A 15,069-nucleotide genomic window follows, 5' to 3' on the forward strand; every position below is an offset into this window, starting at 1 on the left:
ATCTTTGCTCTATGGATCTGTCTCGCTCAGCATCCTCGGTACCGTCATGATGCCTGGCGATGATCCTCTCGCCATCACACTCTCGAACAGCATCAACGACCTCTTCAACAACCACAAGATCAATCGCTAGCTCCACCCCACGGCCGATCTCGGTGATGTGAAGATGGGAGACATGAGCATGCCCAACTATCTTCAGAAGGTCAAGTCTCTCTCGGATGGACTTGCGGATCTTGGCTCCCATGTTGATGACGTAGAGACGGTGACCACTGCCTCAACAGCCTCTCCGAGCAATACGAGTCCGCCGCCGATCTGATCTCCCTCATGCCAGGGATATCCTTCGCGCATTGTCGCTCCTTGCTTGTGCTACAGGATATGAAGTGCAAAAAAAGACGCGCCTGTACCACGGACACGACCGTCTACACCAACGCTGTCAACCCTGGTAAGGTCTATGGCAAAGGCAAGAAGAATAAGAAGGGCGCCGCTGTTGAAGCCGCCAAAGAGGTTGTTCTCGACTCAACGCCTACGACCCCGACGACGGCCCCTTCTCCCTGGCCCTCCCACAACACCCCTGGAACGACGCCATCCAGATGTGTCCCTATGGCCAGGGGGCATGCTCGGTCGGGCACCGCCCACCTACGCCCCGCCTCCCAGCTACTTGTCGAGGCACAACCCGTCGCCGCATGCGTTCTACGCCCAGAGCCCATACGGCGTCGCCCCCGTCCCCTATGCCTACGGATATGCACCTGCGCAGCCTAGCTACGGGCTCGGTGCCCCGGCTCCATCATCTCCGGCATCGTCAACGGCCTCGTGGGACCAGGCTGCGCTGATGCACCAGTTCCAGACCATGGGACTGCAAGGACCCAGGAAGTGGGTGATGGACACCGGCGCCTCCTCCCACTTTGCATTCGATCCCAGTATGCTCACGTCCGTGTCTCCCCCATCCTCCTCTCATCGTGTTGTCATTATCGGTAACGATTCCACTCTTCCTATTTCCACCTCTTCTCGTCCTCTTTACCTTCGTAATGTCTTAATGGCTCCTAACATAGTTAAAGACCTTTTGTCTGTTCGTCAATTCACCATTGATAATTGTGTGTTTGTCGAATTTGACCCTCTTGGTCTTTCTGTGAAGGATCTTCTAACAGGATCGATATTCTCAGATGCAATAGATTCAGAGCTCTCTACTCCATCCGTCCTTCATCCACCAGCCGACCATACGCCTTCCTCTTCATCGATCCGCCACTCTAGCACCCTTGGGTTGGACATCCTGGGCGGCCCAGCATGGATTCATTAGCTCGTTCCTCCATCATCCCTAGGGAAAATAATAACAGTAGCTTGTGTCATGCTCGTCAGTTAGGTCGTCATGCTCGTCTTCCAATCGTGTAACCATTACTCCGTTTCAAATAATTCACTGTGATTTGCGGACATCTCCTGTTGAGAGTATTTCTGGCTTTCAGTATTGTCTTGTTTGTCTCGATGATTTTACTCAATATGCATGGGTCTATCCTCTACGGTCTAAGTCAGAAGCTTTCTCACACTTGTCGTCCCTTCATGCTTTAGCACTCACCCAGTTTCGTGCACGCTTGCAGGCTATTCAGTGTGATAATGGTCGCGAGTTCGATAATTCCCTCCTCCATTCATTTTCCTAGCACCATGGAATTGCACTCCGCTTTTCATGTCCATATACTTCGCAACAGAATGGTAAGGCTGATTGTATTATTCATACTCTTAATGACATTACTCGCACACTTCTCATCCAGGTAAGAATGTCGCCTCGCTTCTGGGTTGAGGCTCTTCTCATAGCCGTTATGTTGCATAATCGGCTGCCTTCTAAGGCAATCTCGGATCGTGTTCCCTTTCGTGCTCTACTTGGCATAGATCCTGCATATGCTGGTCTTAGGGTTTTCGGATGTCAATGCGACCCCAACACCACCGCCGTTGCGTCGCACAATCTTGTGCCTTACTCCGTTCCCTCTGTGTTCCTCGGGTATCCATCTTAGCATCATGGTCATCGCTGCCTTGATCGCTCCACCCAAAAGATCATCATCTCCCGCCATGTCGTGTTTGATGTGTCCAACTTTCTTTTGGCTCCACTTTGTCTTCGTCATGTCCTACTCCTTCCCTACACAATTATGATTTCTTGCAGGATATTGAGCAGCCGATGTCGTCGACGCAATTCACTATGCCAGGACCGGTACCATCGGTCATGGGATCCACCGTAGCACCATCGACACCGCCACGGTCAGCGCCCCTGGCCTCGTCACGGTTGGTGTCACCACGTGTCGTGACGCCACTGTCGCCTAATGCCGCAGCTCGTGCTGCGCGCCCTGACGGGTCCCCTAATGCATCAGCTCCTATTGTGCACCCTGTACCTCCTGCCGCGACTTCGTCTTCAGCCACACCGCTGCGAGCGACTGCTGGGGGCCCTAACGGGGGCCTTTCTCCTGCTGTCGCGGCACCGTCTGCGGCCGCACCAGCGGCTGCTGCCGCGGTCCTGCCGTCCACTCATCAGCCGAACCCGCCACCACCACCATCTCACACCATGACTACTCGTGCTAAACAGGGAATTGTGAAGCCCAAGGCGATTTTTGATCTTCATGTTGAAGGTTTATCTCTAGACCTATCGTGGTGTTCTCAAGGATCCAAATTGGCATTCCACCATGGTTGAGGAGTATGGTGCTCTTCTCTCCAACAACACTCGGGACCTCGCTGATCCACCTCGCAACAATGCTAACATTTTTACTGGCAAGTGGATCTTCTGTCACACGATGAAGTCTGATGGTTCTTTGGAATGATAAATAGCTCGTTGGGTACTCTGTGGCTTTACTCAGCGTGAAGGTATTGATTTTGATGAAACCTTTAGCCCTGTCGTCAAGCCAGCCACTATTCACACAGGGCTCTCTCTTGCGCTCTCTAGTGACTGGCCCATTCATCAGCTTGACATCAAGAATGCATTCCTCAACGGCACCCTCACCAAGGCTGTTTATGCTCGTCAGCCATCTGGGTTTACTGATCCTAACTTCCTTGATAAGGTATGTCGTCTCAACAAATCACTCTATGGTTTGAAGCAGGCGCCTCGAGCATGGTTTCAGCGGTTTGCCTCGTTCATTGCATCGGTTGGTTTTATTGGCTCCAAGTTCGATAGCTCGTTGTTCGTCTATCGGTGTGGCGCTGACATGGCCTATCTCCTGCTCGACATGATAGCACAGTTTGATCGCCTCCCTCCGTATCGAGTTCAGTATGACAGATTTGGGTGATCTTCATTACTTTCTGGGCACCTCTGTCACATGCAGCAAGGACAATCTGTTACTCTCACAGGAGAAGTACGCATTGGATCTTTTTGACAAAGCTGGTATGTTGCAGTGCAAATCCATCTCTACTCCAGTTGACACTGCCTCCAAACTTTTAGCCATGTCCAGTGATCCTGTTAAAGATCCCACTGAGTATTGTAGTATTGCAGGAGGTCTTCAGTACCTTACGTTCACTCGGCCACACATCTCTTATGTTGTGCAGCAGATTTGTCTTCATATGAATGATCCTCACACTAATCATTTGCTCCTTGTGAAGCGTGTTCTTTGCTACATCAGCGGCACCACCAGCTATGGCCTCACCTTGTTCCGCAGCTCTAACAAGTTGATGCCCTATTCTAACGCTGATTGGGCAGGTTGCCCAGACACTCACCGGTCTACCTCTAGATATTGTGTCTTCCTCGGCGCTAACTTGGTGTCATGGTCTGCTAAGCGGCAGCACACAATCTCTTGCTCCAGCGCTGAGGCCGAATACAGGGCGGTTGCAAATGTGGTGGCTGAAACATGTTGGTTATGAAAGCTTTTTCAGGAACTTCATCGACCGGTGACTGGTGTCACTGTGGTTTTCTGTGACAATGTGAGCTCAGTTTACATGATACAGAATCATGTTCACCATCAGCACGCCAAGCATGTGGAGATCGATCTACACTTCGTACGAGACCGTGTCACCACAGGCGATCCGAGTTCTTCCCAGTTTGCGGACATTTTCACCAAAGGATTGCCATATCCTCTTTTCTTGGATTTTCAATACAGTCTTAACTTTCGTCGACTCCCGTTTACAATTGATGGAAGGTGTTAGAATATATAACTTTATTGTATTTGTGTAGATATACGGTTGTATATGTGTAGTCCTTCTATAGGTGTCCCAAAATTGTACAGAAAGAATTCTGCCTTGTAACCTTTATATAATGATCCATACAAGGCACCACAACATGTGATTTCCCTACTCTTGCACCCCCATTCTCCTCCCCAAGTTTCTCCGCCGTTCCCTCATCCCCCACCCCGCCCCTGACTGGATCCGATGGAGGCAAATCAGATCGAACAAAGCGGGGGCTAGCTCCCCGTGACAGTGCTCCGCTCCATCCCCGTCTGGATGAGCATGAGGACGGAAAGCATCACATCTGTTCGTGCAGTGCGGCTTCACGTATTGTGCAGCTCTGCTTCTCGTGTAGTGTATTTTGGGATCACCAGTTGGCCAGTGCGAGCGCGATGTGTAGCAGCCGTGCGTGCGTCTGATACTCCAATGCGTGATGTGCTCCGTGCGTGCTCCAGGGAGCATGTGTGCCTGCATGTTGGTTGAAACATCTGGCCATGGGCAAAACTTCTCTCATCAAGCCCGCATGGGCGGGACAAAATCACTGTCTTGACCCATATTATAAAAATATTGCATAGAATGAACTCAGTCTGAAAATATTTCACAATCTGATTCTTTTAGAAACACCAGAGCTCGTGGCGTTGGTGCGGCATTTAGAAACGCCATACTACCGTGGCAACACGAGCTAGTATGGCGTCTGAATATGGAGCTGAAACGCCACGGTAGTATGACGTTTCTAAGTACTGCAACAATGCTATGGACTCTGGCATTTTTAAAAGGGTCAGATCCTGAAATATTTTCAGACGGAGTTCGCTCTGTGCAATATTTTTATCACGTGAGTCAAAACAGTGATTTTGTCCACATCAGCAAGCATCTTGCCAACACACAGCACACGGTCCGATAGACCATTCAATTGCGGCTCAAGGCCGCATCGGCCCGTGGTGCAACAACCCGCCATCCGCTCTGCCTCACATCGCGTGCGTGTGTGTGTTCACTTGAACTTGAGGTTACAAAAAGAGCACCTAGTGAAGCTCAATTTGTGTCATATGATTTTCAGTTTAAAGTGTGTGTGCCTTCTAATGTTCTCTACGTGGGCATGCGTTCGTGTGTGGAGTTCAGTCTGTGCCATTTGATTTTCAGTTTAGAAAGAAATAAAACAAAGAACAACAATTAGAGTGAAAGGGCGCAATGCAATTATGTTCCGAGGAAAAGGCAAGCATGTTTACTGGTATATTGTAATTCCAGTAGAAAGGGTAAAAAGAAGAAAATCATGCTTCAGAGTGGATAAAAAGAAGGGAAAAGATTTCCGTCGGCTGGTGGATTATACTCACTGCGTCCACCTCCTCCTACTCTCAACACGTGTCATGTGTAAATGCCGCAGGTGATCATTGGAGGACGTCGCTAGCCGTCCTTTCTTCTATCCTCCTTTTCCTCTCTAACTCCTCCTGTCCCGCCTCCCTATGACCGCAGCCATGGTCGCCGCTCGAGCGTGCACACCCGAACTCCACTCCAGCCACCAATGGCCTAGCTGCACCGCTTCAGCCTCCCCTCTCGCCCTCCGTCGTTGCTCTAGTAGGTCGATGCTTTTTTTATAATTTCTGCAACAAGGGCTTTGTTGCAAAAGTCCTTCCACAACATCATATGTATTGCAGAAATTTCTCGATTCACGCCGTAAACAACATCATTATTTTCAAACAAAATTTCTGCAACATTATTCATGTTGCAAAAGTCCTTTCTAATAATTTCTACAACAAGGGTCTTGTTGCAAAAGGCCTCCTGCAACATCATATCTGTTGCAGTAAATTTTCGATTCACACCCCAAACGACATCATTATTTTCAGAGAAAATTTTCTGCAACATTATTCATGTTGCAGAAGTCCTCCCGCAACATCATCTATGTTGTGAAAAAAATAAAGAAAAAATAATAGTTTTGCAACACCATTTGATTCGCACCGCACACGATGTCACTATTTCCAATAAAAAAAATCTGCAACATTGTCCATGTTGCAAAAGTCCTCACGCAACATCATTTATTTTGCAAAAAAGATGAAGATTAAAATAGTAATTATGCAACACCGCCTTTGTTGCAAAAGTTTTTCTGCAACATCATCCATGTTGCAAGACATAAAAATAGCGCGGGAGATCCGGCGACTACTTGTTGCTCAATCCAACGGTCCAGGAGGTGGTGGATGTTTTTAATTAATCCAGCGACGGACGCGTAGCATCGTCCTAAAAAGAAAGGTTCGTCTTTTCTAGTATTCCTGGCGTGGGCATCCAGTTTGTTCAGGTTCCAAGTAAAATTTGTTTCCTCGATGAGGTTTATTCAACGGTGTGTGCAATTGACTTGCAGGACCAAGTTGCTCTCTGCCGCACACGACAGGAGCACGGCCAGGCGGCGCACGGGGGATGCAGTCCGGTTGGTGTTCCTAGGCATGACAGCGTTTGGGAAATACTCTAGCCTCACGACTTGTTAAATATAAATAATTTTATAAAATGAAAAAACGAAACAATGCAATACACTAGCCTCGAGAGTGAGGTCCAAATGCATAAGTAAAAAAGAGTAAACATAAAAGAAACTAATGCAGTACTCTTGGCTCACCCACACAATTCAAAACTCCAAAAGAAAACCTTTTTTAAAAGCTGACTAATGTGTTCACTTCGGTAGTGTCCAGGTACACTTACTTCCAACCTGAAGTGCAGAAAAAATGTTACGTAAACGATAATTTTTTAATGTGGTTCACTTCTAGATAATGCTCCGGTTTACTTATATCCGATGTGAAGTGCGGTTAACTTTCTCTTCTCGAAAAATACACGTCGAACAAAAAGAAACCAGGCAGCTCGACTGCCGGTAGGATGCAGTGCGGTTTTCTGTCGGAAGCAGCGCATTATTCTCTCTAATGCGGTTCACGTGTCAATTTTTGTGTCGCGGAAAACAGAGTGTGCACATTTCGGTAAATTCAAAACTGCTCTTAATCTTTAAGGAATTAGAGAGAGTGTTCTACATGAAAAGGTTGTGCCTCAACGATATATTTCCAATGCTGTACCATTTGCATTGTTCCGACGAGTGGTTTGGAAAAATTTACGAAAATACGCTGGCTGTCACTCGTAGGCAACGACACCGTTTTCAAAATTCATTTAAATCCATGAGGAATCTTAATAAACGACCAATATATGAAAGTTGCACATATTCCATAGCTTTCTAACGTCGTATCAAATGCCTCGTTCCGTCGAACAATTAAAAAACTACAACAAAAGTCGTACAAAAAAATCAATTTTTGAAAAACAGAATTCCGTGTTTTGGTAAATTTAAAACTGCTCTTAAACTGTAAGGAATTGGAGAATACATGAAAAAGTTGCACCTTGATGCTATCTTTCGAAGGCCGTGTCATTTGCTTCATTCTGATGAGCGGTTTAGAAGAAATCGTGAAAATACGCTCGCTGCCACCCGTCAGGCACCCACCGTTTTCGAAATTGGTCTTAGACCGCGAGGAATCTCGAAAAGTGTTCAACTTGACGAAGTTTTTCATTTTCCATAGCTATTCAATGGTATATTATACGTCTTGTTTTGGCAAATGATTAAGAAACTGGAACGAAAACAGTGCTAAAAAATACATGCAGTTTTTTCTCCTCACATCGGAGTGCTCGTTTTATAGGGATGCAGTGCATTCGCGTTAACCGTATAGTTTGGAAGTGATGTCAGAATAGTTATTATATATATAGGGCGGGTCTATTCTAATAACACCTCTTAAAACCTTATTTTAATAACAAAAATCTCTTATTCTCCTGATAGTTTTGCACAGCCCGAACCAAACAAAAGAACACATAAAAAACCCGGGACGGACTACCCCACCCCCACCACTCACACCTCCTTCGTCCCCATCTCCCACGGCCGGCGCACCTACCTCCCACGACCGGCGCTGCCCCAACCCCCTCCCACGGCCGATGCGCCCCCAAGCCCCTCCAACCGACGACCTCCTACTGGTTGCCGCGGCCGGGTCCAACCTCCTGACGACCGGATCCGCCATGGCCCTGCCTCGCCGCCCTTCAACAGCCCCGTGGCGGAGAGGGGCGACGACCGGATCTCGCCTTGCCCCACATCTCCCCAGCATTCCCCACCCGGTAGGTACCCCGACTGCGATCCATCCGCCCGAGCTCCCCCTGCCTCCCCGGCGGCCAGGACGAGTGCTTTGTCGTTGTGTTGGCCGCCACGGCTTCTTCCTTCCTCTGAATCGGGCGGCCATGGCCTCACCCATCTCCCTTCACTCAGTTGTGGCCCAGGCGGTTGTATCCCTTGTCGTTGTCGGGCTCCTCCTCCGTGGCAGCCACAGAAGGAGCATGCACAACCTCTGCTCGCCTCTTCCAATCCTCCTCCTCGGTTGTAGAGGGCGTTAGGAGGACGAGCCTTCACGTAAGCTCGCCGGAGACCTGGGGAAAAATAGTGTTGCAGTTGTGTGAAAAAAATTGGTTGAGGCAGCTGCATGCATTTCTAAAATTTATTTAGTGTAGTTCGGTAATGTTTTGTTTTGCTGTGATGACGTGTGGGTTGTCCCTCCTTTGTATCTTTTGTGTAGTTCGACTCGTGATCTTGTGAAGATCCAATGTACTGATTTTTTTGCTCTATATTGGAGAGAATCAAATAGAGTGTGGATCACTATTTGTTGTCCTCGTGGTTTATTTTATGATTTATTGCAGAAGAAAACTAGGGACAAAAAAGATAGTGTGCACTGCACAAACTATGTTTTCGTGCGATGCAAAAACGCATAAAAGAACCAATGAAAAAATGCATTGCACTAGAGCTGTGGCGCAGTGCACTCTCGCATTGCGAGTGGTTCCACTTGAACATACAATGGACAATAGTTTTGTATAACAAAAAATGTTAAAATCCTTATCTGGAACAAAAATTCTGAAAAATAGTGCTGTTGGCTTGGCCCTAACATGGAGTTCACTCTCTCATTCCATGCGGACCACAACTATGCAAAAGTAAATAAGTATTTTCAAAAAGACAATAAAAACTCATGCCCGATGTAATGCAATTCACTTCTCAATAATGTTGCGGTTCGCTCATGCCCGATGTGAAGTGCGGTCCACTCTCGTTCGTAAAAATAGAAAAATGACAAGAGAAATCCATGAAGTTCGCTTGCCCGTTCGATGCGGTGTGGTTTTCGATCAGAAGTAGTGCACTCTTATGTGTGATGAAGTCCACGCGTCGTTTTTTGAGTCGTGAAAAACACAATGTCCGTGTTTCGATAATTTCAAAACTCCTCTTAAACCGTAATGAATTAGAGAAATTGTTCTACATGAAAAACTTGTGCATCGTCGATACCTCTCCAACATAGCATCATTTACATCGTTCCGACGAGCGGTTTGCAAAAAATTATGAAAATATGTTTGCTATCACCCGTAGGCAGCCACACCGTTTTAAAATTTATTTAAAACAACGAGGAATCTCAACAAATGACCAACATATGATAATTGCGCCTATTCCATAGCTTTTCAATGCAGTAGCATACGCCTCGTTCCGATGTATGGTTTAAAAACTGCAGTGAAAAACATAACGAAAAAAATCAAAATATTTGAAAAATAGAATTCCGTCTTTTAGTAAATTTGAAATTGCTCTTAAACCGTAAGGAATTATAGAATTTAATCTATGGCAAAAGATGCGGCTCGACGATATAGTTTCAACGCCGTATCGTTTGCTTCATTCCGACGAGCGGGTTTAGAAAAAAATCACGAAAATACGCTCGATGCAGCCCGTCATGCGCCCACCATTTTCGAAACTGCTCTCAAACCGCGAGGAATCTCGAAAGGTGCTCTACATGACGCAGTTGCAAATTTTTCGTAGCTATCCAATGGTATATTATACGCCTCATTTCGACAAATGGTTTAAAATTGGATCCAAAACGGTGTCGAAAAAACGTGTGCAGTTTTTCTGGTGACGTTGTAGTGTTCCTTTGATAGGTATGTAGTGCACTACCGTCGACCGTATAGTTGGGAAGTTTTAGCAGAATAGACCGTCTATTCTAACACCACCCCTTAAGAACCTTATTTTGACATCATGTGCTTATTCTGAACACATCCTTGCACCACCGAGTCAAACCTCACCCCTCCCACCTTCTTCTCCCTTTGACATGATCCTCACCTAGCCAGCCACAACCTCTTTCCCCATCCCGTTCCATCCCCCACACCACGGCCACCACCCCACCCACCCCGACTAACCCCGATTTGCCCTGCTGGATCTAGCAGAACCCCCCTCCACCTCCCTCCTCCCGGGCCTGTCTAGGCTTCTAGCCGCTGCTCTAACGACGGTGTCTCCCTTCTCCCTCTGCCCCACCGAACCTTCAACAAACCATCATCGTCCTCCCCTATGTTCAACAGCCCCCGTCTCCACCACCTCCCACCGCGGGCGGCGGAAAACGCCGCCGCCGCGGGCCCTCGTGATGCATGCCACCTCGCCCTGGCCATCGCGCCGCTACCGAGCCGCCGTTGCCAACATCTCCTACAACCACCTGCTTCCTCCCCCCCATTGCATCACACATCCTCCGGCCGTTGCCAGCACCTCCTGATCCGGCTAGCCACGACCCTTGCGGCATGCCACCCGTGGATCCAGCTATCCATGGCCTCTTGCGATGCACCATCATCAGATTCGACCACCCACGGTTCGTCGCAACGTCCCGACGCTGATCAGGACTACCCCTCACCCATGGATTTGCCTCGCCTCTTCTTCCTCCTGATTCAGATCGAGCCAAGGACGAGGTCTCTCCTCCTCGAAGCGGTCTTCGGTCAGGGCCTCGTCTGTGCCACCCCCAGCCTGTGCAGTTGTGTCGCGACCCCCGTGCAGCTCTATCACGGCGCCCATGCAGCTCTTTTTGCCGCAGAAGACGCAACAATAGTTCACCGATGCTGGCTATTTCCTGTGATGCGCCTGCTCTGGCCACCACGGCTCCGCTGCAACCGAAGCAGTTCACCGACGCAACCCTAGCAGCTCTATCCTCCCCAACCTACAGAACATTGGAAAAGCCCAATCTAGGTGGAGGCCCATGGTCTCCCCCTCCTCTCGTTCTAGCCACAGCTCCATGAGGCATGCAGTTCCTCGGTGGCATGTGGTTTGTTTCACCTCGGCATGCGGTTCATTTGCGAGATCCCTGTTTGTTGCCTTCAAGTGCGTTTGGATCCATCGAGTAGTGCGTCGTGCGCCCTAGAGTGGTTCTATCCACGGGCACCATGCAATTCACTTTTGCTGGAACTACAGAAGTTTGTTTGGAGCCATGTGAGTGATGCAAGAAGCTGTGGAGGGTGGACGTGCAGTGTGCTCACGAACTACACATTTTTTTCTTTTTTAAGTTTCACTTTCTTCTTCAAACGTGTCACAAAAGATGTAATATTTGGTAAAAATAGATGCAGTACATTCACGTATTACTTGCAGTTTGCAAGGCTCGTGTGTGAAGTTCTTTGTTATATTTTAATTTTTAGGATTGTTTTATGAAAGAAATGTTGAAAACATGATGTATCAAAAATTATGTTATCCATCGGCTTAGTCCACGCGGTTCACTTGCCCTCGTATTTGTGGTCCATTCTTATCCATCCATAAAAAGTTCGAGAAAAAAAAACGAAATCAAGTAGTTTGTTTGCTCGTCGGGTGTAGTGCATTTTTTTGGTGGGAAGCAATGGGATTTTCCGTGTGATGTAGTTCCATACTATCCACAATCGTTCTTAAAGTTTTTAGAGAAAAGGACAAAAATAAAGTCATGCAGTTCGCTTGCCCGTCTGACGCAGTGTGGTATTGAATATCAAGAAGGTCGTCCTTTTATCTGATGCGGTTCACGCGTCGATTTTGCTGTCACGAAAAACAGAGTGCCCGTATTTTGGTAATTGCAAAACTGTTGTTAAACCGTAAGGAATTAGAGAGAGTGTTCTACATGAAAAAGTTGCTCCTTGTTGATATATTTCCAATGTTGTATCATTTGCATTGTTTTGACATGTGGTTTGGAAATTTTTTTACGAAAATACGCTCGTTGTCATTCGTAGGGAGACGCACCATTTTCAAAATTTATTTAAAACTGAGAGGATTCTCAACAAATGCCCAACATATGAAATTTGCGCTTATTTCATAGCTTTCCAACGTTGTATCGCATGGCTCGTTCCAACAAACGGTTATAAAACTACATTGAAATCGTAGCAAAAAAATCAATTTTTTTGAAAAACAGATTTGTGTGCTTTGGTAAATTTGAAAGTAATCTCAAACTGTAAATAATTAGAGAGTGTAATCTACATGAAAAATTTGCCGCTCGATTATATCTTTCCAACGTCATATCGTTGCTTCATTCCGGCGAGTAGTTTAGAAAAAAGCGAAAATACGCTCGCTACCACTCATCGGGCGCCCACCATTTTCGAAACAACTCTGAAACCGTGTGGAATCTTGAAAAGTGCTCAACATTGCAAAGTTGCGCATTTTCTGGAGCTATCTTAAGGTATATTATTCATCTTGTTCGAATAAATGGTTTAGAAACTGAAGCGAAAATGATGCCGAACATACGCGTGTAGTTTGTTCTGCTGACATTGGAGTGCTTGTTTGATAGGTATGCACTGCACTCGCTGTAACCACGCAGTTCGAAAGTGATGTCAAAATAGTTATTCTGCACCGAGTATCGAATAGACGGTCATATATATATATATATATATATATATATATATATATATATATATATATATATATATATTCAAATGAGTGATTATATTTTGAAATTTGAATATATTTTCAAATTTGGGTGAAAAAATTCAATTCAAAATGTATTCATTGAAATATAGAAAATCAAATTCAAAAAAATCTTAATCATTTTTCCAAAAATGTTCACGGTTTAATTTTTGTTTATAGAATTCAAATGATCTTCGTGAATTCAAAATTTGCTCATTAAATTTAGAAAATGTTCATTACATTTAGGGCCAATTCAATTTTTCACCCTAATTTTGGCCCGACCTCATCTTTATCCCTAAATAAAAAACAGTGCTCAACTTTGCCACTCTTATGTTGACTGCACTTATAGAAATGCCCTTCCGTACATTTTCCGTCGAGTCAATGGCCTTGGACCATTACATTTTTCCATACGCGGAGTTAACGGTTAAAGGCCTTTGACTAGACGGAAAATGTACGGAAGGGTATTTCTGTAAACGCACTGAACGGAAGAGGGGTATAGTTAAGCACTGTTTTGTTGAAATTATTCCCTAGAGGCAATAATAAATATAGTTATTATTATAATTCCTGTATCAAGATAATCATTTATTATCCATGCTATAATTGTATTGAATGAAGACTTATATACATGTATCGATACATAGGCAAAACACTACCCCTAGCAAGCCTCTAGTTGGCTAGCCAGTTGATCAAAGATAGTGAGGGTCTTCTGATTATATACAAGGTGTTGTTGCTTGATAACTGGATCACGTCATTAGAAGAATCACGTGATGGACTAGACCCAAACTAATGGACGTAGCATGTTGATCGTGTCATTTTGTTGCTACTGTTTTCTGCGTGTCAAGTATTTGTTCCTATGACCATGAGATCATATAACTCACTGACACCGGAGGAATTCTTCGTCTGTATCAAACGTCGCAACGTAACTGGGTGACTATAAAGATGCTCTACAGGTATCTCCGAAGGTGTTCGTTGAGTTAGTATGGATCGAGACTGGGATTTGTCACTCCGTGTGACGGAGAGGTATCTCGGGGCCCACTCGGTAATACAACATCACACACAAGCCTTGCAAGCAATGTGACTTAGTGTAAGTTGCGGGATCTTGTATTACGGAACGAGTAAAGAGACTTGCCGGTAAACGAGATTGAAATAGGTATGCGGATACTGACGATCGAATCTCGGGCAAGTAACATACCTAAGGACAAAGGGAATGACATACGGGATTATATGAATCCTTGGCACTGAGGTTCAAACGATAAGATCTTTGTAGAATATGTGGGATCCAATATGGGCATCCAGGTCCCGCTATTGGATATTGACCGAGGAGTCACTCGGGTCATGTCTACATAGTTCTCGAACCCGCAGGGTCTGCACACTTAAGGTTCGACGTTGTTTTATGCGTATTTGAGTTATATGGTTGGTTACCGAATGTTGTTCAGAGTCCCGGATGAGATCAGGACGTCACGACGATTTCCGAAATGGTCCGGAAACGAAGATTGATATATAGGATGACCTCATTTGATTACCGGAAGGTTTTCGGAGTTACCGGGAATGTACGGGGAATGACGAATGGGTTTCGGGTGTTCACCGGGGGGGGGGGGCAACCCACCCTGGCGAAGCCCATAGGCCTTGGGGGTGGCGCACCAGCCCTTGGTGGGCTGGTGGGACAGCCCAAGAGGTCCCTATGCGCCAAGGATAGAAAATCAAAGAGAAAGAAAAAAAGGAGGTGGGAAAAAGGAGAGAAGGACTCCACTTTCCAATCCTAGTTGGACTAGGATTGGAGGAGGACTCCTCCTCCCCTTGGTGCGCAGCCCTTGGGGCTCCTTGAGCCTCAAGGCAAGCCTCCCCTCCCTCCTCCTATATATATGGAGCAATTAGGGCTGATTTGAGACAACTTTTCAAAGGCAGCCCGACCATATACCTCCACGGTTTTACCTCTAGATCGCGTTTCTGCGGAGCTCGGGCGGAGCCCTGCCGAGATCAGATCACCACGAACCTCCGGAGCGCCGTCACGCTGCCGGAGAAATCATCTACCTCTCCGTCTCTCTTGCTGGATCAAGAAGGCCGAGATCATCATCGAGCTGTACATGTGCTGAATGCGGAGGTGCCGTCCGTTCGGCACTAGATCATGGGACGGATCGCGGGACGGTTTGTGGGACGGTTCGCGTGGCGGATCGAGGGACGTGAGGATGTTACACTACATCAACCGCGTTCACTAACGCTTCTGCTGTGCGATCTACAAGGGTACGTAGATCGGAAAT

At 46.5% G+C, this 15,069-nt stretch overlaps 1 long non-coding RNA gene across 1 annotated transcript; it reads left to right on the plus strand.

Moving 5' to 3' along the window:
- The first annotated feature begins 7,977 nt into the window (after window positions 1-7,977).
- LOC123430226 lies at window positions 7,978-8,773 on the plus strand. Its single transcript, XR_006622896.1, has 2 exons — window positions 7,978-8,238; window positions 8,387-8,773. It is a non-coding gene; the product is annotated as an uncharacterized LOC123430226 (long non-coding RNA).
- The last annotated feature ends 6,296 nt before the right edge of the window (window positions 8,774-15,069 follow it).

The sequence above is a fragment of the Hordeum vulgare genome, chromosome 2H (assembly GCF_904849725.1).
Source record: "Hordeum vulgare subsp. vulgare chromosome 2H, MorexV3_pseudomolecules_assembly, whole genome shotgun sequence".
Taxonomy (NCBI): domain Eukaryota; kingdom Viridiplantae; phylum Streptophyta; class Magnoliopsida; order Poales; family Poaceae; genus Hordeum; species Hordeum vulgare.